The following is a 27,800-nucleotide window of genomic DNA, read 5'->3' as shown; positions in this document are numbered from 1 at the left end:
TCATCTTGTTGTTCAGATTAGTAATATTATCTGTGATGATTCTTTCTGGTAATCTATATCGGTAGATTATTTCCCTCTTTATGAATCTACATACTATAGATTTCATGATACTGGAATAGGAAGCAACCTCTACCCATTTTGTGAAGTAACCGATTGCCACTAAGATGAGTCGGTGCCCATTTGAAACTTTTGGCGTGATTGCCCAATGAAGTCAATGCCCCACATAGAGAACGGACAGGGTGAGATCATGACGTGTAAAGGTAACGGTGTTGCCTGAATTTTATATAAATATATCTGGCATTTATGACATCTTCTCACGTAATTGACGCAATCTGTATGCATCGTGGCCCAATAATACCCATATCTCATGATTTTTCTAGCCATCGAAAAATCATTTTCACGAGTTCCGCACATTCTTCCATGCACTTCTTTCATCACATTCTTTTCTTCGTTGGTAGTTATACATCTCAGTAAAACTTGGTCACTTCCCCTTCAACACATGATTTCCCCATCGAGGAAATACCTGACTGCCATTCTTTTGATGGTTTCTTGTCAATTTCAGATGCACTGGGAGGATGAGTCTGGTATCTCATATACTATAAAATATTGTGGTACCATGTATGACCATCTATTTCTTCTTCTAAGTGATAGCAGTGGGCTGGGGTTTCATATACTTGCATTGTTATGGGCATCATGTCTGCTTTTTTATTAGCTTTAAACATTGCTGCTAAGGTAGCTAAAGTATCTGCCACTTGATTGTCCTCTCGGGGGAGATACTTGAATGTGACATTCTTAAATTCCTTCAGTAATTCGAGGACCAAATTTTGATATTCGACTAGATTTTGGTCCTTTGTTTCCCACTCTCCCCTTAGTAATGTGAAATCTCAGTATATTTTGAGTGTTTTGACCTTTCTTTCAATGGTTACTTTTAACCCCATAATGCAAGCTTCGTATTTGGCCATGTTGTTGGTGCAAACAAATTCTAGTCTGCTTGTGAAAGGATAGTATATCTCCTCTGGAGAAATCAACACTGCCCCAATTCCATTTCCTAAAGCATTAGAGGCTCCATCAAAGTACAAAGTCTAAGATTCGCTACCCCCAGAGTTCTTTTCATCGGTGGAGATGCACATCAAATCCTTATCCGAAAAATTAAAGTTCAGAGATTCGTAGTCCTGCGAGGCACGACTTGCAAGAAAGTCTGCTATGACACTTCCTTTTATTGCCTTTTGGCTCACATAGACAATATCAAACTCAGATAAAAACATCTTCCATCTAGCTAGTCTGCCAGTCAGAGCGAGGGACTCCATCAAATATTTTAGTGGATCCATCCTTGATATCAACCATACGGTATGGTATAACATGTACTGCCTGAGCCTTCGGGTAGCCCACACTAAAGCACAACATAGCTTTTGAATCGGTGGGTATCGATTCTCGCAAACGGTAAACTTCTTGCTCAAGTAATAAATAGCTCTTTCTTTTCTTCTTGATTCGTCATGTTGCCCCAGTACACAACCCATTGAATTCTCGAAAACTTTTAAGTAGAGAATTAGCAGTCTGTCGGGTACTGGTGATACTAGTATGGGGGTATTTGATAGATATTTCTTGATGATTTCCATAGTCTCTTGGCATTCGTTATTCCATACCTCAGGATTATTCTTTTTGAGCAATTTGAATATCATATCACATTTATCAGTAAGCTGAGAAATGAATCGCGATATATAATTTAACCTTCATAGGAACCCTCAAACTTCTTTCTATGTACATGGTGCTGGAAGGTCTTGAATTACCTTAACCTTATCCGGATCTATCTCGATTCCTTTCTGGCTCACCAATAAGCCCAATAATTTCCCAGATTTTACTCTGAACATGCATTTGGATGGATTGAGCTTTAATTGGTACTTCCTTAATCGTTGAAATAACTTTCTCAAATTTTGTACATGCTCTTCTTCCGTTCTGGAGTTGACAATCATGTCATCCACGTATACTTCTATCTCTTTATGCATCATATAATGGAAAAGAGTTACCATGGTTCTTTGATAGGTTACCCCAACATTCTTCAACCTGAATGACATTACTTTATAGCATAAAGCTCCCCACATAGTTATAAACGTCATTTTCTCCATGTCTTCAGGGTTCATTTGGATCTGATTATACAATACGAAGCCATCCATGAAGGAAAACCATGAATGCCCCGCAGTATTATTTACCAGGGTGTCTATATGAGGTAAGGGAAAATTGTCCTTTGGGCTAGCCTTGTTAAGGTCTCGATATTCTAGGCACACGCGGACCTTCTCATTCTTCTTAAGTATCGGCACTATATTGGCTACCCACTCAGGATATTTTGCCTCCTGAAGAAAATATGATCGATTTGTTTTGTTACCTCTTCTTTAATCTCAAATAATGTCTCTGGTTTTATTCTTATGAGTTTTTGTTGGACTGGCATGCATTCTGGTTTAATGGGCAATGTGTGGACTACTATATTAGTACTTAGCCTTTTATATCTTGATACGACCAAGCAAAGACATCTTTGAATTCCTGGAGCAAACTTATCAACTCTGGTTTTTTTTAAGATAGAGTAGTGCAAATCTTTCTCTCTCTGCGCTTCCACGGTCCCCAAATTTACAAGTTATATTCCTTCCTTATAGGGTAGGATATGTTTCTCATATCTTTCCACCAATCTTAATAGCTTACTAGGGACTTCACAATATTCTTCGTCTTCATATTCATTGACTACTTTCAGACACAGTGGTCGCTTGAAATCTATCTTGCAACTGGCCACAGGAACAATTATGATAGTATTATTGTGACATCTGCATGAAATTTGACTCAGATATATTGGAAAGTAAAGAATAAAGAATATGATGTAATGAAAAATGAGAAAATGAAAATGATTGCCATATGAGAAAAATAACTTTTATTGATTTATGGGATAAGCATGAAGTTTTACAAAAATTTCAACACATATTTTTTAGATGCTAATACAAATTATTTCTGGGCATTACTTTGGATTGACCTTAAAAACTACAACGATGTCCTCAGCTGTCTAATTGTCAAGTTTTTCACCAGGTAAGCACGAACATATTTCATCTAGAAACTTCCCAGGTTGGTTGCCCCCAGAAATCATGTTGATTGACAATTATGTTAGAGTTTCTCCTGTCATCCCAGTTTCAATGGTACTAAAATATTGGTGTTCTAAAAGATTTAAAAGTTTGGGACCTAAATTAATAATTTCTAAAGTCGATGACTAATTAAAAACCTAATTAATCTAAATTATTAAACCTAAATTTTTTTAGAAAATATTAATTATTAATAAATTTTACGATTCGAGTAATCGGACATCTTATGCGAAAACTCGACTCCAAATGCTCCCTAATTAAAACTAATGTGAAATCCTAATTTCTAATCTTGATTAATATTAATCTAATTTAAAACTAAATCTAACAAAATAAATCATGAAACAAAAACAAATAATAATAAACTTAATTCAAAAATAACAACAATCGAATATTTTTATAATGAATAAAAACTACAACTTTCAATAAAAACAAATTCCTACGTGTTGGTAACCGAAAATTGCTATAATTGGTGCAGGCTTTATTTGGTTCTATTATTATTTTCTCTTATCAATAAAGGCTACACCTTTTAATAATTAAAAAAAATGTAAAAACAATCTATGCCTGTTACTTTTTTTTAATAATTAAATAATAATAATAATAATAATAATTATTATTATTAATTTAAAGGTTAATTCAAAATAATAATAAAACAAATTTAGGGATTAAAATGTAAAACAACCTGGAAATTAAAGGGACTAATAAGTAAATCACCAAAAAATGCAAAATGTATATAGCAAAAAAAAAGAAATATTCATGTCAACGCCTATAAAAGGGAAAATATCTAAACTAGCCCTTCGCTAGGACTAAAATGTAAAACACGGAATAAAGAAAGGGGACCTAAAACGAAATATCCCATTAAGTGTAACTATATATCATAGTTTCACCCTTTTTTCATTTTAAGCTTAAAACCAAAAATATAACTTTTCTCAACTCTCCCTCTCTCTATCCCTATCGGTTAAGAACTCCCAGCGCCGCCACTTCACCCGTCGCTCCAGCCACCACACGCAGTGGTCGAAGCCCCTAAACCATCCAAAAAACACTAATTTTTCCCTGATGTACCCTCTCAAACCGAACCCAACACATAAAAATCCCAAATAGACCCCTAAATTGCTCGAAAAATGTCTTGACTTTCGTGTTCATCAAACTCTGACGACCCTCGATGGTGGAGCAGACCCTAACCACCACGAAACTTCATATCTCCTATCTTAAAACCTAGATCTAGGCAAAAATCTAACATGCAAGAACCCTTGAAACCCCTAAGGTTCCTTCGACGCTCGACCTCCTCACCGACAACCTACCTCGGTGACCCAAAACCGGTGAGACCTTTCATTTTCTCAGGTATTTTCTAGACCTTCTTATTTATTTTTTATTGTAAAATGCATATTATTTATGTTTTTTTGTTATTATTTTGAGAAAAAAATAAACCGAATATTGTTTCGAAATAAAAGAAAAACTGAAGAACTAACTACCTTTAAACATTGCTTTGTATTTATGCTGGAAACTGAAAAAAACTTGTGCTCCTTACATTTTTATTGGGTATTTATATATCCGATTTACAGTGTTTTTCACTTGTTTTTTTCTTTCTTTTTTCTTACTTTTTTTCTTCAAAAATGTTAAAAGTCAAAATAGTTGGTAGCATTGTTTGTTCTGTGGACCCAGCTGTGGCTTTCGGCTGGTGGAAGAAATGGTGATAGTGGAGAAATCGATGGCCTACTGGGTCGGGTCAATTCTGGGTCGGATCTGGGTCGTACCTTGGGCCTGGTATGGGGTTGAAAATTGGTTATTACAATATAAACTTTAACTACTAACAATACATGAACATTTCACACTATCTTATCACACAAAATCATATAATGTTTCATATAGAAAAATATATGCATAAACATAGATCATCATTATCCTCACTAATATTCTTATCATTATCATTAATACCATTTATCATATAATCTTATACTTATTATTTATAAAATCCATATAACGCGTTTCACCAAGAAATACACAACAACACATACACTTTATTTACACTATATCGTTTAATTGCCCATGGTACACTTGTGAGAACCAAAGATATGTGAGTACATAGAGGTTGTGTACATATGTTGTCACCACAACTCGTATAATTCCAACTTAATGGCATATGAAATTTATCCCGAATGACCTCATGTATGTCCCGAATGACCTATGTATATATCCCAAAGGACCTATATAACCCTCGACTCTTGGAATGCCAACTATACCCCTAGCTCTCTTATCACGTAACATGGGCTTAATCACTTATGTCATTTCACATATTCATATAGGCATATGGTTCACTTACACATACAACATTCTCATATGATTCACATTCACATATCATATATCTTATCACATATGCTTGTATTATTTTTCATATAATCACATAGTCATATAATATCTTATATGTCCACTTACATCATCATATATATCTTTTCTCATATATCTCATTTTCATGTATCACATATATCTTGTCACATGACTTATCTTTTACGATCATATAAATACATATCTTATATTATATTCTCATATTATCACATAATAGTATATTTACATAAATCATATAGCACATACAAGAACATATCAACACATATAATCATGCATGCATACAAATAATGTCATTCACATGCTTGCATTTATGAATTAATGCACTATAATTATAGGAAATAGACTTATTGCAAGTCCAATTTCCATATAATCATATATCAAAATAAAATGCACTCACCTGGCCTCACTAGTAAATACCGATCTCTTATCTCTTTCTCGATAACTATTATTTGGTCAACTTGTCCGGACTTTACTCTCGATCATTATCTACACAAAAATAAAATCCAATAGATATCGGAATTCGAATTACTCGAAAAAATTCTTAATAATATAAACAAAACAAAACACTGATTTTTAATTTCCAGCTTAAGTAGTATCGGTACTACAAGAACATTACTGATACCTCTATGCTTGTAGTATCAATATCACCCTACAGTATCGATATCCATTTTGGATTCTGAAATTTCATTGCTAGAATGGTATCGATACCCATGGTACCGATACTATCACTTCAGTATCGATACCCCATAAAGCTTTTATCCCACTATTTCTTTATGGTATTGATACTGTTCATGCAGTATCAATACCCTACACATAATTTTCACATATTTTACCTTGTAGTATCGGTACTTACTCAACCGGTACCGATACTACTAGCCTAGAATATGCTTCACTAACCAAAAATTTACCAAATTTTACTTAAATCTCTCATTTTTAACTCATTTCATACTATTAACTTCAATTATACTTACTCATATCATCTTATATTCATATAACACACCATCATATTCAATATCTCATTATAATTATTGAAATTAAAAATCTTACCAAATTTCCAACATGTTCTTATTTCACTTCTATTACTTCTAACTTCTTAATTAGACCCCTTACAAGTCAAATTCAACTTAAAAATCCATTTACTCCTTTTATTTCAATAATTTACTCAAAAACTCATTTTATTTAATCTCTCACAACTCATCCATCTTTGAGTTTTAAACCAATTTAAGCTTTCCTTAAGCTTTCCTAGTACCTCAAGAATCAAAACCATAACTAAAGTGCAAGAATTAACCAACTAGAAAGATTTCTCACCTTAGTTGTGGAGTCACGATGGAGAAGAAGAAAATAGCTCTCCAATTCTCCATATATTTTTCCCACTTTCCTCATCATCTCCACGTGTTAAATATAACACATTTAACGAGTTTTTAATTATTTCTTTGTCAAATGACCATTATGTCATTTCAGCTTTCAAACTTGACTATTAAATCATACATAATTATATTCCAATTAAGTACCTAAACTTTTCAATTTTTCAAAATTAAACCTCAAAGTTTCAAAACTTACATTTTAGTTGCTAGCCTAGATTTTGGGATGTTACAAATCTTCCCTCCTTTAGGAAAATTCATCATCGAATTTTCACTGCACACATCGATAAAAACATATCTTCTAATGTTCTCATGTTGCTTCTTTTACTTAATCTCTCATGTTATCTCTAGTAGACTTACCTTTTCCCCCATTCAATTCTTCATATGCATCTGACCTTTATAAATCCATATAATGTTACTCATTATATAGACAGTAACTTCAATCTTTACTACTCCATGTCATGAATCAATTGATTTTCTTTCATCATTCTCTAATTGCTTTGCAACATAAACCAAACCTTTACTTATTTCTAAATCCTTATTTGTATTACGACACATACAATATTTTCATATAATTTTACTTACTTGTCCAAAGAATAATCACTCCTTTATAATAAAAAGTGCTAACTTACTCCATTTCCTTATACAAATCCCAATTATTCTTGAACGTAATTATGATACATAACTTATAACGACTCTTTCTCGTTCCACTAAGAATTTAAAATTTTCATACTTCAATATCAAACTTATAATCTACCCTCCATATAATCCTTGTCATATTTGATCCTTTAAACTCCATCTTTTACTTTCCCCATCCATTTATTTCTTCAAAAATCAAGATATCCTTGTAACATAGGTCGTATATTTTCCTTCTTGTTCACATATTCTTTCCATATCACTTATACTTATCTCTAATTACCAATATTTATCGCATCTTCATAACTTTGATAGTCAACTTTACTTATACACATCCTCATTCTTTATCATCTCTTGTACTTGTATTTCCTCCACTAATTCATCAAGTACCAAATCCAAATAATCACTTAATCCATTAAAATACTTGTTCTACATCATATCTATATGATCAGAATACACAACCATATCCAGATCCACATCATACTTAATTAACTTAACAATATATCTTTTTCAAATCTTACAATTCTGTTACCCTTACCATTATAGTTAATCAATAACAACTTTTCAATCTAGGGCATAAGCCCTAATCAAACCAATCATATACATCATTTTCAGTCGAAATCAACTCAGTGTAATTTACTCAACTTATCCAACTCACACTCTTATTCATACACATTACTATTCCCCTGTTTCAAACTCATAAACTCTGGCTTCATTTGTCTTATAAACTTATCACTGATGTACTTATTCTTGAACTCTTCTACAAATTCTAACCACATCATTTGATCTTTTAACGCTCTTATAGTGACATTTGTCCACCATATTCTATGTTATCCACATAATAATGAACTACTCCATATAACTTCTCCGATTCAAAGAATAGGAGACCCTTTAACGATATTCTAACATATTTTCAACTTTCTGAAAACAACATTTGCTCTCACAAAGAACTTCCTGAGGTGTCCGCTTTTTATCCTGCTTGGTCAGGGCAGGTGAATTACTACCACCATCAGCTTTATCACCTCTCACTTCACTTCGACAATTCTCATAATCAAATTTCTACTATATCATACTAATTTTATTTTATTAGCAAGACATCATACTCTTTACACTATCATATCAGAAAATTTTTTCACTTTGTGATGGCATGTACACATTTTAAAACTCTTTCGACTTCGTTTTAAACCTAGAATCGGCTAAACCTTAGCTCTGATATCATTAAATATAATACCCCCATTCCGTATCCGACCCGGATACAAGTCGAGGTGTCACATTGACTTTTCAAAACATTTACTTTTTATAAAAGAATGAAAATAATTTTGAATTCACCTTTAAATCAAAACTGAATAATTTACATTAAATAAAAGCAATTGGTTTTACAAAACATCTCAAAACACAATCAACTCAAATCTCTTATTACATGCATACAATGTTCAAAATAACCAAAATACATATAGTTTAAATTATTTTCTGATTTGATCTATTGGAAAGGAGAGGATGGCATGTCTTATCTATCTTTGCTCATCAATCTTCTCGAAACCCTACGTCTGCAACATTCACACACTAAGTTTATGACTTAATAACACAAATAAAACATATTATATAAACTTTAACTACTAACAATGCATGAACATTTCACACTATCTTATCACACAAAATCATATAATGTTTCATATAACAAAATTTATACATACACATAGATCATCATTATCCTCACTAATATTCATATCATTATCATTAATATCATTTATCAATCTTATACTTATCATTTATAAAATCCATATAACGTATTTCACCAAGAAACACACAACAACACATACACTTTATTCAATTATATCCTTTAATTACCCATGGTACACTTGTGAGAACTAAAGATATGTGAGTACATAGAGGTTGTGCACATATGTTGTCACCATAACTCGTATAATTCCCACATAGTGGTATATGAAATTTGTCTCGAAGAACCTCGTGTATGTCCCGAAGGACTTATGTATATATCCCGAAGAACATATGTAACCCTCGACTCTTGGTATGCCAACTATACCCCTAGCTCTCTTATCACGTAACATGGGCTTGATCATTTATGTCATTTCACATATTCATATAGGCATATGGTTTACTTACATATACAACATTCTCATATGATTCACATTCACATATCATATAGCTTATCACATATGCTTGTATTCTTTTTCATATAATCAAATAGTCATATAATATCTCATATGTTCACTTAGATCATCACATATACCTTTTCTCATATATCTTATTTTCATGTATCACATATATCTTGTCACATGACTTATCTCTTATGATCATATAATTACATATCTTATATTATATTCTCATATTATCACATAATATTATATTTACATAAATCATATAACACATATAAGAACATATCAACACATATAATCATGCATGCATACAAATCATGTCATTCACATACTTGTATTTATGACTTCATGCACTTTAATTATAGGAAATAGACTTATCGCAAGTCAAATTTCCATATAATCCTATATCAAAATAAAATGCACTCACCTAGCCTCACTAGTCAATATCGATCTCTTATCTCTTTCTTGATGACTATTATTTGGTCAACTTGTCCAGACTTTGCTCTCGGTCGTTATCTACACAAATATACAATCCAGTAAATATCAAAATTTGAATTACTCAGAAATATTCTTACTAATATAAACTAAACAAAGCATTGATTTCTAATTTCCAACATAAGTAGTATCGGTACTACAAGCACAATATCGATACCTCTATGCTTGGAGTTTCGATACGACCCTACGGTATCAATATCCATTTTTGATTCAGAAATTTCATTGCCAGAATGGTATCGATACCTCCCTGTTGGTATCGATACCCATGATACCGATACTATCACTTCAGTATCGATACCCCATGAAGCTTTTATCCCACTATTACCTTATGGTATCGATACTGTTCATGCAGTATCGATACCCTACATATAATTTTCACATATTTTACCTTGTAGTATCGGTACTTACTCAATAGGTACCGATACTACTAGCCCATAATATGCTTAATTAACCCAAAAATTTTCCAAAGTTTAGTTAAACATCTCATTTTTAACTCCTTTCATACCATTAAGTTCAACTATACTTACTCATATCATCTTATATTCATATAACACACCATTAGCTTCAATATCTCATTGTAAATCTTGAAATTAAAAATCTTACCAAATTTCCAACATGTTCTTAATTCACTTCTATTACTTCTAACTTCTTAATTAGATACTTGAACAGTCAAATTCAACTTAAAAATCCATTTACTCCTTCTATTTCAATAATTCACTTAAAAACTCATTTTATTTAATCTCTCATAACTCATCAATCTTTGAGTTTTAAACCACTTTAAGCTTTCCTAGCACCTCAAGAATTAAAACCATAACTAAAGTGCAAGAATTAACCAACTAGAACGATTTCTCACCTTAGATATGGAGTCACGGTGGAGAAGAAGAAGATAGCTCTCCAATTCTCCATATATTTATTTCCCCTTTTTCTACTCATCTCCACGTGTTAAATATAACACATCCAATGATTTTTTAATTATTTCTTTGTCAAATGACCATTATGCCCTTTTATATTTCAAACTTTACTATTCAATCATACACAATTATATTCCAATTAAGTCCCTAAACTTTTCAATTTTTTGAAATTAGACCTAAAAGTTTCAAAACTTACATTCTAGTCACTAGCCCAGATTTTGGGATGTTACATAGTAAGCTAGATTGTTCCACTGTAGTTGATAATTTGTCACTCTCCTCTAAGCTTTCATCATCAATCGAGCATTCCTTGTCTGCTAGCTGAATAAAATTATTCTGGAAAAGTTGTTTGGTTTCTTCTTTAATCAATGAATTCAGTTCGAAAATGCCTTGGCATTCTTCAGGGTCATCATCATTGTAATATCCCAAATATTAGGTCAGTGACTAAAGTGTAAGAATTTAAAATTTATTGGTTTGATTTTGATAAATTAAAATGTTCAAGGATTGATTTAGAAACTTTTGTTTAGGATATTTTATTAAAGATTGAAGGATAGAATGGAAAACTGGTCTTTTGGCATGAAATAAATTTAAAATTCATTTTAATGTTATATTAACATGTGAGGAAATAGGGAAAAAGGAAAAGAAAAGCCTAGAAGCTCTATATTCATCTTCTTTTATTCTCTTCTACCGTGAACTTCCATTACTAAGGTAAGTGATTTTGAAGTTGGTTATTTCTTTCATTTTTGAATTGGTTTTGAGTCTTTGGGTGGTATAAAAGCTTAAGAAAGCTTAAGAAAGCTTAAAGATGATTAGAAGTTATGAGATTGATGAGTTAATGATGATTTGGTAAATTGGGTTTTAAGGGAGTTGATGAAAATTGATTAGTATTGGGATTTTAAAGATATATTTGACTTGCCAAAGGTCTAAATAAGGTGTTCGAGGTATTAGAAAGAATTGGAGACATGTTTGAAGAATGGGTGTGATTTTTAGTTTTAAGTGTTCTAGTGAAACTTTTGGATGTTATATGGAATTTAATTGATATAAGTTGGTTGTGATATGTGTTATTGAGTTTAAGGGCATAAATGGAGTTAGAAGTATGAGATTTAGGTGAGTTTTAGGTAAAATTCGAAATGAAATAAGTGAATTCTTGGCAAGGGTATCGGTACTGGAAAAACAATATTGATACTATATGAATCAGATGAACAGAATAGATACAGAAAGGGTAGTATCGATATTGGGGGTATCGATACCAATAGTAGGGTACTGATACTATAATTAAAGAGAAAATTCCAGAATGCTAATTGGGTATCAATGCTGAGGTAGGTATCGGTACCGTAGAAGGGAAGTATAAGTACTGTGTATAGAGTACCGATATTGTTCAATATGAAATTGTGAATTAGGTGTTTTATTTAGTTTATGTAAATGATTATTGATTAACAATTATTTGAGCTCTAATATTCATTTTAGTCATTGTTGGCAATTCTATCCAAAATAGCAAACGCCTCAGTAGGTGATTTATCCAGAAATGTCCTATTTTTCGAGGAATCAAGCATCATCCTCGTGTGTGCATTGACTCAATTATAAAACATAACTACTTGAGTCCAGTCTTGAAAACCATGATTTGAACACTTTCGAAATAAAATCTTGTAACGGTCCCAAGATTTATACATAGATTCGTCATCTCCTTAGTGAAAGGATACTATGTCATTCCTTAGTTGAGTGTTCATATTCGGCGGGTTATAGCGCAATAGGAAACTTTTTCAAAGATCAACCCATGATTCCATTGAACCAGATGGAACACCACTAAACCAAGACCTGCTCGATCATACAAAGTGTATGGAAATAACTTTAATTCCAACACATCCTCATGCACTCCTTGTTAGCGGAAAGAATCTCAAACCTCTAAAACAAGTACGAATATGTTGCCTGGCATCTTCAGTTGGCATGCCCCTAAATTGCCCCATGGAATTTAGTATATTAAACATGACTGGTTTAACCTCAAAATGGGCTGCTTGAATTTTGAGTGCCACAATTCCAGGATTCAGATCATCCAGTATAGGATTCAAATTATCACGAATAGCACGAGGCCTATCAGCAGGTTCAACATTTTGGAATGCTTCAGAATTCTGATTTCTGTCATCTTGACCAATGCCCTGGTTCTCAATTTGATACATATTTTCTCGAGCACATTGAGCATGCCAATATCTCTCAATCTCAATTTCAATTGGTTCCAATGGCTCGTCAGAATGTCTTCTAAGCATACACCAAATAAGCCTGAAAAAGAATAAAAAAGAATATAAAGTAAACTATACAAAAATTAAGAAGCAAAAATAAAATGCTCTAGCAAAACAAATTAACTTCACATTGCCAATCCCTGACAACGGCGCCAAAAACTTGTTGCGTGTTATAAGTATTATAACATTATACGCAAAATAATGTGCAAGTATACACAATCACTCAAGTAATAAAGTGATGAGTGAGTATCGTCTCCACATGGATTGGTGTAAATTACAAAGTTTAACCAAAGCAAAGCATTACTCTATCTAAGTATAGTTAGTAATGGTATGCACTAATGATAGATGTCAAGGAAATAGATATTGGTGAGGATGGAATGATGGCTTGATGTGGCAGCAAATGGTGATGTCGAAGCAAAATGGATGTAAATGTCATGGCAAAATATATTGTGTGTAGTGAAATAAAGTGAAAATATAAAGGCAAAACAAAAGATAAAAACAGATAAAATAAAATGACTTGATAATCCTCACACAATAAGCTACTACGGGAATATTTTATTGGAATATTATCTGGGTAGGTTGGAGTATGGAGGTTCAACTCTGATCAAGCTGGTAAATCCTTACGAACCTAAGGTGGCCCTTGGGTAGGCTTCAAGGCCCCGAGAAACTTTCTTGGATAGGCTCTCAGGCCCCAAGGCACTCCCTTGGGTAAATCATGGGACTGCATATGGTGTACGGGTGGAGGGCAGTTATGTGGTTTATTTCATTATAACTCTTACGAGATTTTACTAGATCACGATCATGATATTACAGTTTACTAATAAATCTGATTTCTACTAGATACTGTATGGGTAGGATTTTGGAGTATGGAGATTCAACTCTGATCAAGTTGGTAAATCCTTACAGACCTAAGGAGACCCTTGAATAGGCCCATAGGCCCCAAGATACTCCCTTAGGGTGGCTCCTTTGTTGTGTGCTTAGGGTAAGTCATTATGGATGCAGTTCTTAGGAACTGCAAACGGTGTTCGGTTGGAGGGTATTACTATGTTCTTAAAATATGTTTTAAACTATACACGTTTTAATGGATTTATATACGTTACTTTATTTTGTTGGAACACATTAGACATCATATTCTAATCTCCTGAACTTGGTCCTCTGAATGTTTCCTCTGAAATGAAATCTTCATGTCCTTTACTCAAAGAAATACCAGTACAACCACAGCTCATCTCGAGAACCTGTAGACATCTGAATCAACAAGGAAATTTTATTACTTTCCATTTATCTATATGTCTTTTAGCATCATTTGGTAGTTCTGTATTACTGAGCTTCCCAAAGCCCACTCCTTCTCTTTTACTTTCAGGAGAATTGATTCCAGTGCAATTATCTACATCTGTAATGGGAGTTCCATTGGCTTGGGTTGAAGGGTACGATACAAGGGAAAATTTTGGGGCATGTAGGTCAGAATTGACTTATATTTTATACTGAGTTTGGAACTTGTATTTATTTATAAATTATTTTATGATTTTACATGTTTTAACAAAAAAATTAATTTTTCTGGGATTTTTACGGTGGGTCACTCCGGTGGCCCTAATGTGACACCTCAGATCAGATCGGGTCACTCGCATCGGTCTGAGGGTGTTACAAGAACCTTTGGTATATATAAACCTAAAATATATATTTAAATATTATATAATTAAATTGGAAATCAATCCATTAATATATAATTTGAATAAATAAAGTATAAAATTAGATCAAATCCATTAGACCACTCCTTTATTACTTCGTAAATCATCTCCTTTATATAATTTGACTTATATCTTTTGATGTTGGACGTCATTCTGAAGGGAATGTTTCATTTTTCTTTGTATCTTTGAGTTTACTATTTTTATTTTTAATATGATTTTTGTGTGACTATTATCCCATTTTTTCTCCCTATACTTGCGTTGTAATTTCGATTCCTTCTATTATTTTTATTAATAAAATCATGTTTTCATTATTAAAAAAATAATTCAAACTTAAAAGAAAATATTCTTACAAGGTTAAGTTATATCTTCTTACAAGTTTAAGCAGACATGAACTATTATCACAAGCAAAACATATAAATATTAATGTAAGATTATCAACAATTTTTAGACTAAGCAGTTAAAAGATCTCAGTTGAAATCTCTCTTCTCTCCTAGGTTGCGAATTTAATATGCATTAGAAGTAAAATTTCTCTTTTCCCTCTCCTTAGGTAGAAATTGTTTAAAAAACTATTAATATAAATTTAAATTAATTATACATAATTTGATAGATGAAATTATTGTTAAAATTATTTTTGGTAATTACCCCAAACAATAAAATGTCTAATTTTACACTTCCGGCACTGACTATATACACAAAATTAAATTATCTTAAAAGTCAAATTGTATATATTGTAAATTAATTACATATTAATGTAGGTGATAAATATACTTGGACCATCTGCCAAGTCTATTTGGCCCAATAGTATGATTGTTCATTCTTTAGCCTTACTATTTTGATTCTATAAAGAGTTTTGAGGGGGGCCCTTAGTCAAAGAATTATTTTGCAATTAAAATCAGTCTTGTAATTTAAGTATCCTAATGACAGGGGAATGCACTTATAGCCCATGTTTTCTTTTATTTCTTGTAAAATTGTAATTTAGTGATATTAGTTGGGGGTGGGTTATACTTTTGTCCCAACCCTAAAGTAATTATAATGAACTTTATATTTAAAATGTATAAATTCACTGAACCAAATGACTTCGGTAATAAATGAATTATTGTAATTTCTTGAGGCTTCGGGTTCGAGTACTATGAATGCCAGGGGTTTAAGTGTTCAATGTAATGGTTGGGAGTTATTTTTATTCGGAAAAATACGAATAAAAATAATGACCTAACTGAAAAAAAAGTTATAGAGAGATGTATTATAACAATTATCTATAATATATAAAATAAATCATACTAATTATCTTAGGTTGAATAGAGATTTTTCACCATAAACTTAATCCAACATGATTTCATCCTTTATAAAACTCGACCTGAACTCAATTTTTTTTTAAAAAAAAAACTTAACTTTATCATGTCAAATCGAGTTGAATCGAATACGAGTCAAATTATCATCCCAATTACATGGTAATTCTCTTATTAGTTAAAAAAATATACCCTGACAATGAATTTTTTGGTATCATACGTTAATTTTTTTTTTAATTTACAAGTATATTTACAAATACAATATCAGTTATAATTACAATATAATAATTAAAATTCAAATCAATCATTACTATATATAATAATATTAATGATAAAAATATATTTAAATTTATAATAAAATAAATTAGGATAATTTATATATAATGAATAAATCTAGCTTCGAATTCACAGTTTATATTTATCCACGGTAAAGCTCAATTTAGTAGGTCTAGACTTAAGTAGTCCACTTGTTAACGTGTTTCGATACCTAAACAATGACTTTAGTTTTATCAAGCAGTTGGCTACATTAAATTTCCCAACTCCTTCAATTTATAGCTTCGAAATCACTGAACTTGAATTGAAAACCCCATCTTTTTCTTAATAAAATTAGGTCAAATTTTCATCTGTTTGCAGTTCGTTGATCATTAACTCTTCTTTCAATATACAATCCCACAGTTTTTGCTTTATATTCTTGTCATTTGTTCAATGCCATTGTCCACCTTAATATCTTTCTTTCAGTTCCCAGCTTGGCTGAGTATGAAGAGGTACACGAGGAGGAAGAAGTACCAATGAAACATACGAGGACCCGGCTCAAAGACGACGGAGATGAGACGGTTTTGATGTCGGGAGAGCGTCGTCGTCGTCATCGTCATCGACGGGAGATTGTCAAAGGCAACGTACTAGTGGAGGTTGAGGCGCCATTGAGGAAATGGAGAGATGCATATGTGGAGAGATGCTTGATTTTGCTGGAAATGTTACGCCGCTCAACAATGGTAGTGTTCACTTGTTAATTCCCAATGTTTTGGAGATTATTATGTTAATTTTTAATTAATAGTAGGCTTCAAGCAAATTATCGACTCTTTTTTGTTAATCAAGTATGTGATCAGGGATTCAAATAGCGGAACGCAACAGTAATAGCGGCCGCTATTTCGCAGTAGCGTCGTCGTCCGAAACCGATATTCGAGAAAATTGCGGTGGGTAACGAGATCACGGCAATAGCGGTCCGTCACGGCCGCAATTTTACGTTTAACAGTAAATAACGTCGATAAAGGGACGCTATTCCCGTTATTCAACCATGAGTTAAAAAAACAGAACAAGCAAAACTGAAATTTTCAGCCAAAAGCACAAGGAATATATTCTCTGCAATCTACACTCTGTAAAAGTAAAAAATGGCAGCAAAAGCTAATTGAAAATAAAAAAAAATTCTATAAAACGAGTACAAAAGAAAGAAATCCAAAGTTTCAAACAAAAAGCTTTGTAAACTCAAAAAAAAATAGAGCAATCAAGAAAGCAAGACTCGCCATTCACCAAAGCAAAGACCAAACTGGGAAGAGAACAAGCCAAGAAGAAGTTGAGCAGACTAAGAACGAACGAGCTTTGGCTTCCATTTGGCAAGGTAAGAAATCTCTAGATCTATCATCTAAGTTTAGAAGAATTACAAAAAAATCAGAACGCAAAAAAGAATAAAAAAAAGTGAGCTATAAATATAAGAAGAAGAAAAATAGAAATAGTAGATCAAAATATCAAATAGACGCTAAAAAATTTCCTAAAACATTATTATTTCTTAATGTTTCTGGTAAAAATTTACCTAAAACATTTCTGGTAAAAATTTACCTAAAACATTATTATTTCTACCGGAAATGTTATTTTTGGGCGCTTTATCGGGTTTGTTAACATATCCGGTAAAGCGCTACAGAAAATATTATTTTTTTCTACCGGAAATGTTAATATTTGGTACTTTACCGGAGATGTTAAAAAATATTAATATTTTAGGTAAAAAAATAGTTTAGGTAATTTTTTACTTAACACTTATTCATAAATGCTACCTAAAACATTATTTTTCTACCGGAAATGTTAATTTCGCTACTTAATTTCTGGTAGAAAATTTTCACTACAAAAATAATTTTTAGGTAGAGCCCAATATTAACATTTCCTGTAGAAAAATAATATTTTAGGTAGCGTTTTACCGGAAATGTTAAAAAAATAATAACATTTCCGATAGCGACTTTTCGATAGAAAAATAATGTTTTAGTGCCTAATATTTACATTTCCAGTAGAAAAATATTGATTTAGGTAGCGCTTTACCGGAAATGTTAAAAAAATAATAACATTTCCGGTAGCACCCTATTGATAGAAAAATAATATTTTAGGTAGCGCTCAATATTAACATTTATAGTATAAAAATAATGATTTAGGTAGAGCTTTACCGGAAATGTTAAAAATAATAACATTTCTGGTTTATCCTAAAACATTATTCTTTAGAGTAAAAGACAAAAATTAATATAAACAACTAAAATATATATGCCATACGTGTAAACAAAATGGAGAATTAGAGAGTTTTTTAATTATTTTAAACAATTTCTAGGATATATTTTTAAGGAATATTGTAATTTGTTATCCTCCCACCTTTAAGAATTTATAATTTAATCCTTATTTTAGAATGTAAACTTTAGTTTTTATTTAATTTAATCCTAATTTAACTAATCTAAAATTCTTTAATTTAAATTTCTTTAACTTGATGTATGTACAAATTTTAGTTTTTGTTGAATTGAAGCATGCTACCACGTACAGAAAAATTCCCTACTGAAGGATTAGAAGGTGCACCAAGTAAAGATATAAGTTGGCACTTTGGAGATTCAGTCACAAATTCGAAAAGAAATGTTGTATGTAAACTTTGTGGCAAAGTTACGAAAGGAGGAATAACACGTTTTAAAGAGCACATTGCTCATAAAATCGGTGAAGTTGCACCATGCCCTAATGTTACTGGTTTGTAATACTTTATTATTATTTTTTGACACATATTCTTTATAATTATTTTTAAATGTTAACAATAAATATTATACATAATTACTAATGTGAATTCTCTTTATTTTATTACAGGTATAATTAGAGAAAGCATGATGAAATTACTTAAAGAAGTCAAGGAAAAGAAAATGGATAAAAGAAAAAGAACATATGAATTCTTATCGTAATTAAGGGAAAAGGAACATAAATTCATTGATGATGTTTCTACTATGAGACAAGCCACTCGAGAAAGTATCCAATCACAACACGAGTGACATAGAAAAGAAGAATTCAGACGAAGTACAGGTGATTGGGGTAACATTTATGAAGAAGGACGATCTTCTTCTCATGGATCATTTGAAAGATATCGTGGAGAAAGATCCATCTCAAGCGAGACTGAATTTACTTTAAGGGGAACTATACCTGAATTGTTAAGAGCAAAAGCTCAAGACAACCAAAGGTTAGCGAGTCTATTTTGAAGACACTGCGTAAAAAGATGGATCAAGCGGTCTCAAATTTTTTAATATATGATCAACTTCATTTCCAATTAGCAATGTCGCCTTGTTTATATAACTTAATTCAAGTATTAATGGAAATTGGACAAGGTGTAAAGCTCCCAACACCTTATGAGATTTCAGATGTGTATTTGACATCAAGTATGAACAAGTTCGTGAATGGGTAAATGGATTAAAGACTCATTGGAAACAATTGGGTGCAACTCTGATGTGTGATGGTTGGAACAATAATTTAAATCAAATGCACGCCATCAACTTCATTGTTTACTGTAGTAAATGACCCATATTTTGGAAATATGTGGATGTCTCAAGCATTTGTAGTAGAGATGCTTAATTCTACTACAATTTGCTAGATAAAGTTGTGGAAGAAATTGGGAAATAGTACATTATCCAAATAGTGACTGACAACAAAGCAACAATGAAAATCGCTGGAAAACAATTAATTTTGAAAAGAAACCATCTTTATTGGACCTTATGTGTAGCTCACTGCTTAGATTTATATCTTGAGAATATTGGAAAAAAGTTTAACGTAGCAAAAGTTTTAGAGGAAGCGAAGAAAGTGACTTGCTTAATATATAATCACATTTGGACCATTGATTTGATGAAGAATAATACTCACGGTAAACAGATTCTTCTCCCTTCTCTTACTCGATTCGCTACTCATTTCATACAACTTGAGGAGATAACAAGGCAAAAACAAGATCTGAGAGAAATGTTCAACTCAAAGGTTAGTATTTTTTATAATTAGTTAATATTTAATGATTTTATTAGTTTCAATTTTTAAATAAGATAAATTATGCTATTGATTTTTTCTTATAAAAATGTAGAAATTTAGAGAATCAAAATGGGGACAACAAAATCAGGATCATCTTACGAAGCCAAAAATATTATTTTGGGAAAAGATTTTTGGGAAAAGCCATTGACATCATTAAAGTTTACAAACCTCTAGTCAAAGTGTTGAGACTTGTTGATAGTGATGAAAAACCAACCATGGGCTTTATTTATGAGTCCGTTGATAGAGCCAAACGTGCACTTAAGGAAAATTATTGATATTTCACCGAGTATGAAAGAATTATTGACAATAGGTAGAATTTTATGCATTCCGATTTGCATTCACCTGGTAAGATAAAATATTTCATATAATCAAGAGTTATTTCCTCAATCATGAATTGAGCATATTCTTATAAATTATGATTAGATTATTTTCTCAATCCTCAATTTCAATTTGGGGTGGAGCATTCTGAGAATGTATTGGCATAAACATTACAAGGTACAAGATCAGTGATTGAAAGATTATAACCTTCTATTGATAATCAAATCAGAATGGTTAATCAGGTTAGATTCAAGTACAATATTTGTAACTTAGTTAAATAATTTGAAATTAAATTATTTTTTTCATTTTAATCAAACTTTTATTTAAGCAGTTGTTACTATTTTGAAGTAAACACAAGACATTCGGTACTCCACAAGCACAAAGAGCTTGGAATCAAATGAATCCGGGTAAATAGTTAATTAAATTATATATTTTATATTATTTAATTATATTATACATTTTGATGTTAGTTTGAAATTTAAATAATATTATGCAGCTGAGTGGTGGATGATATATGACACATGCACTCCTGAATTACAACGATTAGCAATTAAAGTGCTTAGTCAAACAACTTCTGCATCAAATTGTGAACGAAACTGGAGCACATTCAGCTATATTCACACCAAATCAAGAAACAGATTGAAGTACAAAAAACTTGAGAAACTAGTGTTTACGTATTACAATATGAGGCTTAAAATGAGGCATCAAAAAAGAATGAGCATTTGTGATATAAACGCTAGTTACAATCCTATCAGCCTTGATTACATCTTTGAAGATGTTAATCTACTATCAGAATGGCTTCAAGAGAGAGAATCAATTACTAGATGGTGAAAATACTGGTGTGTTGCCTATGGATACCCCAGATGAAGAAATGAATGTTGATAGTTAGTCTCAACAACAACATTTATCTCGTTCAAGTTCTAGTACAACGCCAAGTCAGAGTGGTGGACCCTATGTTGGTGGTTTAGCTCTAATTGATGATGATGTCAGACAAAGTGGTGATGGAGGTGAAATTAGATCCTTTGATCGATATGGAGAGGAATATGAGGTTCATATTCGTAGTGGACATTTCTATGAAAGGTCAGAATTTGGAGGAAATATATCTATTGCATCTAGTAGAGAAAGAAGTGAATCCAAACCTCGATCAAAAGAAAAAGGGAAAGGCACCAAAAAACATACGTCTGAAGGTTCTTCTTCCGGCAGAAGATCGACTTCTAGTTACCCTGGGTATAGTGATTCATCTACTAGCACTCATGATTTTTATCCACCATGACAATCTTCATATTTTCAACCTTCACACGGTTATTATCCACCATTTCCTCATTATGGTATGTCATATCAGCCTCAAATGTATCCTCCACCACCTATGTATCATCCTCATCAAATATATCCTCCATCTCAATTATTTGAAAATCAAGGTGAAAATGTTACATTTTTTGATATTTTTGGACAAAGACCACAGAGATCAAGTGAAGATCACTCTCAAGGTGAAGCTGAAGGTGAAGGATCTGATCTTCCTCGTCATTCCACTAATTGGTGAAACTACTACTACCCCATTTCTAAGGTATGTTTTACCTACCAAAAGAATATATTTCTCTATGTCATTTAGTTAATTAATATTTTTAAAATTTTAATGTATTTTACTTGATTGGTTTCAGACTAAAAGAGAGACATCCATAATGAAGATTCTTGAACATCTTAACATAGTTAGGTTGCATAAATTATGTGTTGTTTTAATTATTGTACATCATACTTTTATAATTTAATTATTACGTGAGGTATTTGTTGTTTTTCTTTCTTATAGTGTTGATATATATTATTTATATATATATATATATCATTTTCGCTTAAAAACATTCTAAAAGTCATTAAAAATAACTCCTTAATATTATAATTATAATTATTATGTTTTAGGATAAATTGTGTGAAATTTAAAAAAAATAACTACCGTGACACCCGTAGTGACCACGATGGCATCCGTTATGTCTGCAACTGCGATAAACATGACGCGACCGCGAATGCTATTTAAATACATGTATGTGATGTAATGATAATCGACATAATTGAGTTTTGATTAACATTAAGTCTCGATTCAGTTCCGAATTAACATGTGATGTAACTGTAATATTTGTACCATGAAATTCGAATGTTAGTCTTGTAAATTTTTTTTTTGGTCTGGATGACCAATAATTTTATTTCATTAAAATATAATAGGGTTCTTCAATTTCATTAAAATACAACATCCGGAAAAATAATATATTTTCAATTATTGAAGATTGTGACTAACAAACAAAAAATCCCTCAACAAATTGGAATGTTTAAAATATTTCCCGTAACATATTACATGCATCACAAGATATATCAATCTAATTAAATAGGATAATTATTTATTTAACATATAGAATATAAAATTCATTTAGTAATATGTAAAATATTTAAAAATGATTTTTTTAATGAAGTATCGTTTTCATAAATAAAATAAAGCATTACATATAAAAAAGATTGTTTCCCAATGAGAGGAAGTTAGGTATACACATCTAAGGGTGGTTATATTATTGTGAAAGCAATCCCTTAACAACAACTTATTCTTCTGTCTAATAAATCTCTGATTAAGATACTAATATTACATTTAATTAAACACACGTTGATTGTTCAAAGTTTTGGACAGCAAAGCAAATTTTTAATTTCAAAGCCCTATCCTACTCCGATCATGCATCCAACCATGACCGAGGAGACAGATCTTGTTAACATGTCTTAATCGAACCTAAAGAAAAAACAACATATTTGGTTGCCTCTAAATTGAAACTCAACTACCATTGAAAATTGTGATTATTTTAGCTGCTTTACATACCCTTCCATGTTCATGCAGTCCATAGCAGACTCTTAATCCTGAAAAAAATAATCAACAAACTAATTATTGTAAACATTTTATATATATATATATATATATAATGATTCTTTATTTTCATCAAAGTTGAATACAATTTAAGTTTGAAAATGATGTATGATACAATTTTGGCTAGAAGCTTTAGTAAGTACGACCAAAAGAAGTTGGGATATGGTGCATTTCTTGCTTGTTTTCTCATTGGATTGAGCTTATGCACTGTCTTTGTTAAAAGTTTCAAAGTTTGGCAACCAACTTTGAAAAATATTTTTTTAAAGTTTGGTAAATGTTTCTTTGAAAAATGTTTTTCAAAGTTTGGTAAAATTTTGGTAGATGTTTGTTGAAAATAGGAATGGGTAAATTCACTTTAGTCATTGCACTTTAGGGTATTTTCAAAGATTAGTCCCTAAGTTTCTACTATAAATACCCTTACCCATTTAGCTTCAAAATCATCCCAAAAATCATTTTCTTTCTCCCAATACTAGAGAGCTTTCTTGTGAGTAGTGAGTGTTTTATAAATACCTGTAAATTTTCTCTCTCAGTAAACGATCTGCAGCAGTCCGGAGACATAAGCACAATTGGCTGAACTCCGTTATCAATTTCGGGTATTATTTTTCCGCTTTTATTTCACATTCTCACTAATCTGGTTATAGGGAAATTACTTGTACTCGGTTTATTTCCTAACAACTGGTATCAGAGCTTTTGGTTGTGAATTTTGTCAAATTTTCTGCGAGGTTACTATTCATTACTATTCATGTGAATAGTGAATTTCGTGAATAGTGAAATTCAGTCGGCGATACTAGTTTGTCGACGGTGGTGTTCTAATACACGGTGATTTGCAAGAATTGTCAGAAACGATCCAAACGAAGCCAGATTCGAGTGGGAGCGATGGCTGCAGACGAAGGGAATGTGAAAATTGAAAAGTTCGATGGTGCGAACTTTAGCTTTTGGAAGATGCATATTGAAGATTTTTTGTACCAGAAAAATCTATATCAACCTCTCTCAGGAAAGCAACCAGAGGGCATGAAGGATGAAGATTGGGCTCTTCTCGACAGACAAGCCCTCGGAGTTATCCGACTGACGTTATCCCGCAATGTTGCTTTTAACATAGCAAAGGAAAAGACCACGGCGGGTCTTATGGTGGCTCTCTCCAGTATGTACGAGAAGCCATCGGCCTCAAACAAAGTTCATTTGATGAGGCGATTATTCAATTTGCGGATGGCGGAAGGGGCATCGGTGGCACAACACGTAAATGAACTCAACACAATCACAACCCAGTTGAGTTCAGTGGAAATTGAGTTCGATGATGAAGTTCGAGCTTTAATTCTCTTATCATCTACCAGACAGTTGGAATGCTACTGTTACAGCAGTCCAGCAGTTCGTCGGGAAACAGCAAATTAAAATTTGACGATGTTCGGGATCTGGTATTGAGTGAAGAAATTCGACGAAGAGAATCGGGTGAAGCATCAACCTCCTCAGCCTTGCACACGGAGTCTAGAGGGAGAACTTCAGAAAGAAATTTAAATCGTGGCAGATCAAAATCCAGAAGGGGCAAATCAAGAACAGGAAATAAAGATTTTACCTGTTATAATTGCGGTAATAAGGGTCACTTCAAAAGAGATTGCCGAGCACCGAAGAAAAATACCGGCACACAGGAATCTGCCAACATGACGGAGGAGACAGGTGATGCCATGATTTTAAGCGTCAACAGTCCGATTGAATCATGGATCTTGGATTCAGGGGCATCTTTCCACTCTACCCATGCCGAGAATCATGGAGAACTATCAGTGTGATTTGGGAAGGTTCATCTAGCTGATGATGAAACCTTGAAGATCGTCGGAAAAGGAGACATCCGACTAAAGCTGCCAAACCAGACCACTTGGAAGCTGATAGGAGTGAGACATATTCCTGGCCTCAAAAGAAATCTGATTTCTGTTGGACAGCTTGATGGAGAAGGATATAGTACAACTTTTTCAGGCTGTGAATGGAAGATTACCAAAGGAGCACTCGTCATTGCTCGTGGTAAGAAGATCGGTACTCTCTATGTAACCTCAAATTTAGAGAATATCATTGCAGTAGCAGATGCTGATGGAAAATCAAACCTATGGCACCAAAGGCTCGGCCATATGAGCGAGAAAGGAATGAAGATACTTCTGTCAAAAGGGAAGCTGCCGAATCTAAAGAATGTAGATGTCGGACTATGAGAGGATTGCATCTTTGGAAAATAAAAGAAAGTCAGTTTTACAAAGATTGGCAAGACTCCCAAGGCAGAAAGGTTAGAATTGGTTCATACTGATGTATGGGGACCATCCCCTGTTCCATCTTTTGCAGGCTCACTATATTATATCACCTTCATCGATGATTCAACAAGGAAGGTGTGGGTTTATTTTCTGAAGAAGAAATCAGAAGTCTTTGATACCTTCAGAAAATGGAAGGCCATGGTGGAAAATGAGACTGGTTTGAAAGTCAAGCGGTTGAGGTCTGACAATGGAGGAGAGTACAGAGACAGTAGTTTCAGAGATTTCTGCACAAACAATGGGATCAAGATGGAGACAACAGTTCCCATAACACCGCAGCAGAATGGCGTAGCAGAGAGCATGAACAGAACTCTGAATGAACGTGCCAGAAGCATGAGGATACATGTCGGATTGCCCAAATTTCTATGGGCTGAAGCTATCAATACTGCAGCTTACCTGATCAACCGTGGGCCCTCAGTTCCTTTGGATGGCGGAATACCAGAGGAAGCTTGGAGCAAGAAAGAAATAAACCTTTCACACTTAAGAGTGTTTGGCTGTATTTCTTATGTACACATAAACTCTGCTGAAAGAAGTAAACTTGATGCCAAGTCCAACAAATACGTCTTTGTTGGTTACGGTGGTGATGAGTTCGGTTACCGGTTTTGGGACTACGAAAATCGAAAGATCATCAGAAGCAGAGACGTCATTTTCAATGAAAATGTGATGTACAAAGATAGGTCAACCGAAGAATCAAGTAATACCGAAGCTGAAACAAAGGAATTTGCTGAGTTCGAGGAGATTTATGGAAATGATGTTCATATCAATCCTGAAGCAGTTCAAGAAGAACCACACACACCAGAACTGAGACGCTCCTCCAGAATTCCTAAACCAACCCAACGGTATTCGCCTTCTTTGCACTATTTGTTGCTGACTGACAATGGTGAACCAGAGTGCTATGATGAAGCAATGCAGGTGGAGGATTCAGTCAAGTGGGAGTCTTCCATGAAAGATGAGATGGACTCGCTTATGTTAAATCAGACGTGGGAATTAGCTGAATTACCACCAGGCAAGAAAGCGCTCCATAACAAGTGGATTTACAGGATCAAAAAAGAACATGATGGGAGAAAACGCTACAAAGCAAGATTGGTTGTCAAAGGTTTTCAGCGAAAAAAAGGTATTGACTACAATGAAATTTTCTCTCCAGTCGTAAAACTGTCTACAATCAAACTGTTGTTGAAAATTGTAGCTGCGGAGAATTTACATCTTGAGCAGTTAGATGTAAAGACAGCTTTCCTTCATGGTGATTTGGAGGAAGAGATTTATATGAGGCAACCAGAAGGCTTCATAGAGGCAGGCAAGAAAAACCTGGTATGCAGGTTGAAGAAGAGCTTGTATGGTTTAAAACAAGCTCCTAGACAGTGGTACAAGAAGTTCGATAGTTTCATGAGTAACAGTGGTTTTACCAGATGCCAAGCAGATCATTGTTGCTACATCAAGAGGTTCGACAATAGTTCATTATTTTATTGTTGTACGTTGATGACATGCTCGTTGCAGGCTCAAACATGCAAGAGATCATAAACTTGAAGCAAAAATTGTCGAAGCAGTTTGCTATGAAGGATCTGGGCGCTGCAAAGTAGATTCTTGGGATGAGGATCAAGAGAGACACAAAGACGGGGACTTTGATGTTATCACAGGCTGAGTACATCAACAAAGTACTCTCCAGGTTCAACATGCAAGATGCTAAACCAGTAAGTACACCTTTAGGTGTTCATTTCAGACTCTCCAAAGACCAATCACCAAAGACGGAGGAAGAACGTGCACACATGGTGAAGGTGCCGTATGCCTCAGCAATTGAAAGTCTGATGTATGTCATGGTTTGTACCAGACCAG

The sequence above is a fragment of the Hibiscus syriacus genome, unplaced genomic scaffold (assembly GCF_006381635.1).
Source record: "Hibiscus syriacus cultivar Baekdansim isolate YM2019G1 unplaced genomic scaffold, ASM638163v2 tig00112609_pilon, whole genome shotgun sequence".
Taxonomy (NCBI): domain Eukaryota; kingdom Viridiplantae; phylum Streptophyta; class Magnoliopsida; order Malvales; family Malvaceae; genus Hibiscus; species Hibiscus syriacus.
Note: the sequence above shows the minus strand (reverse complement) of the source record.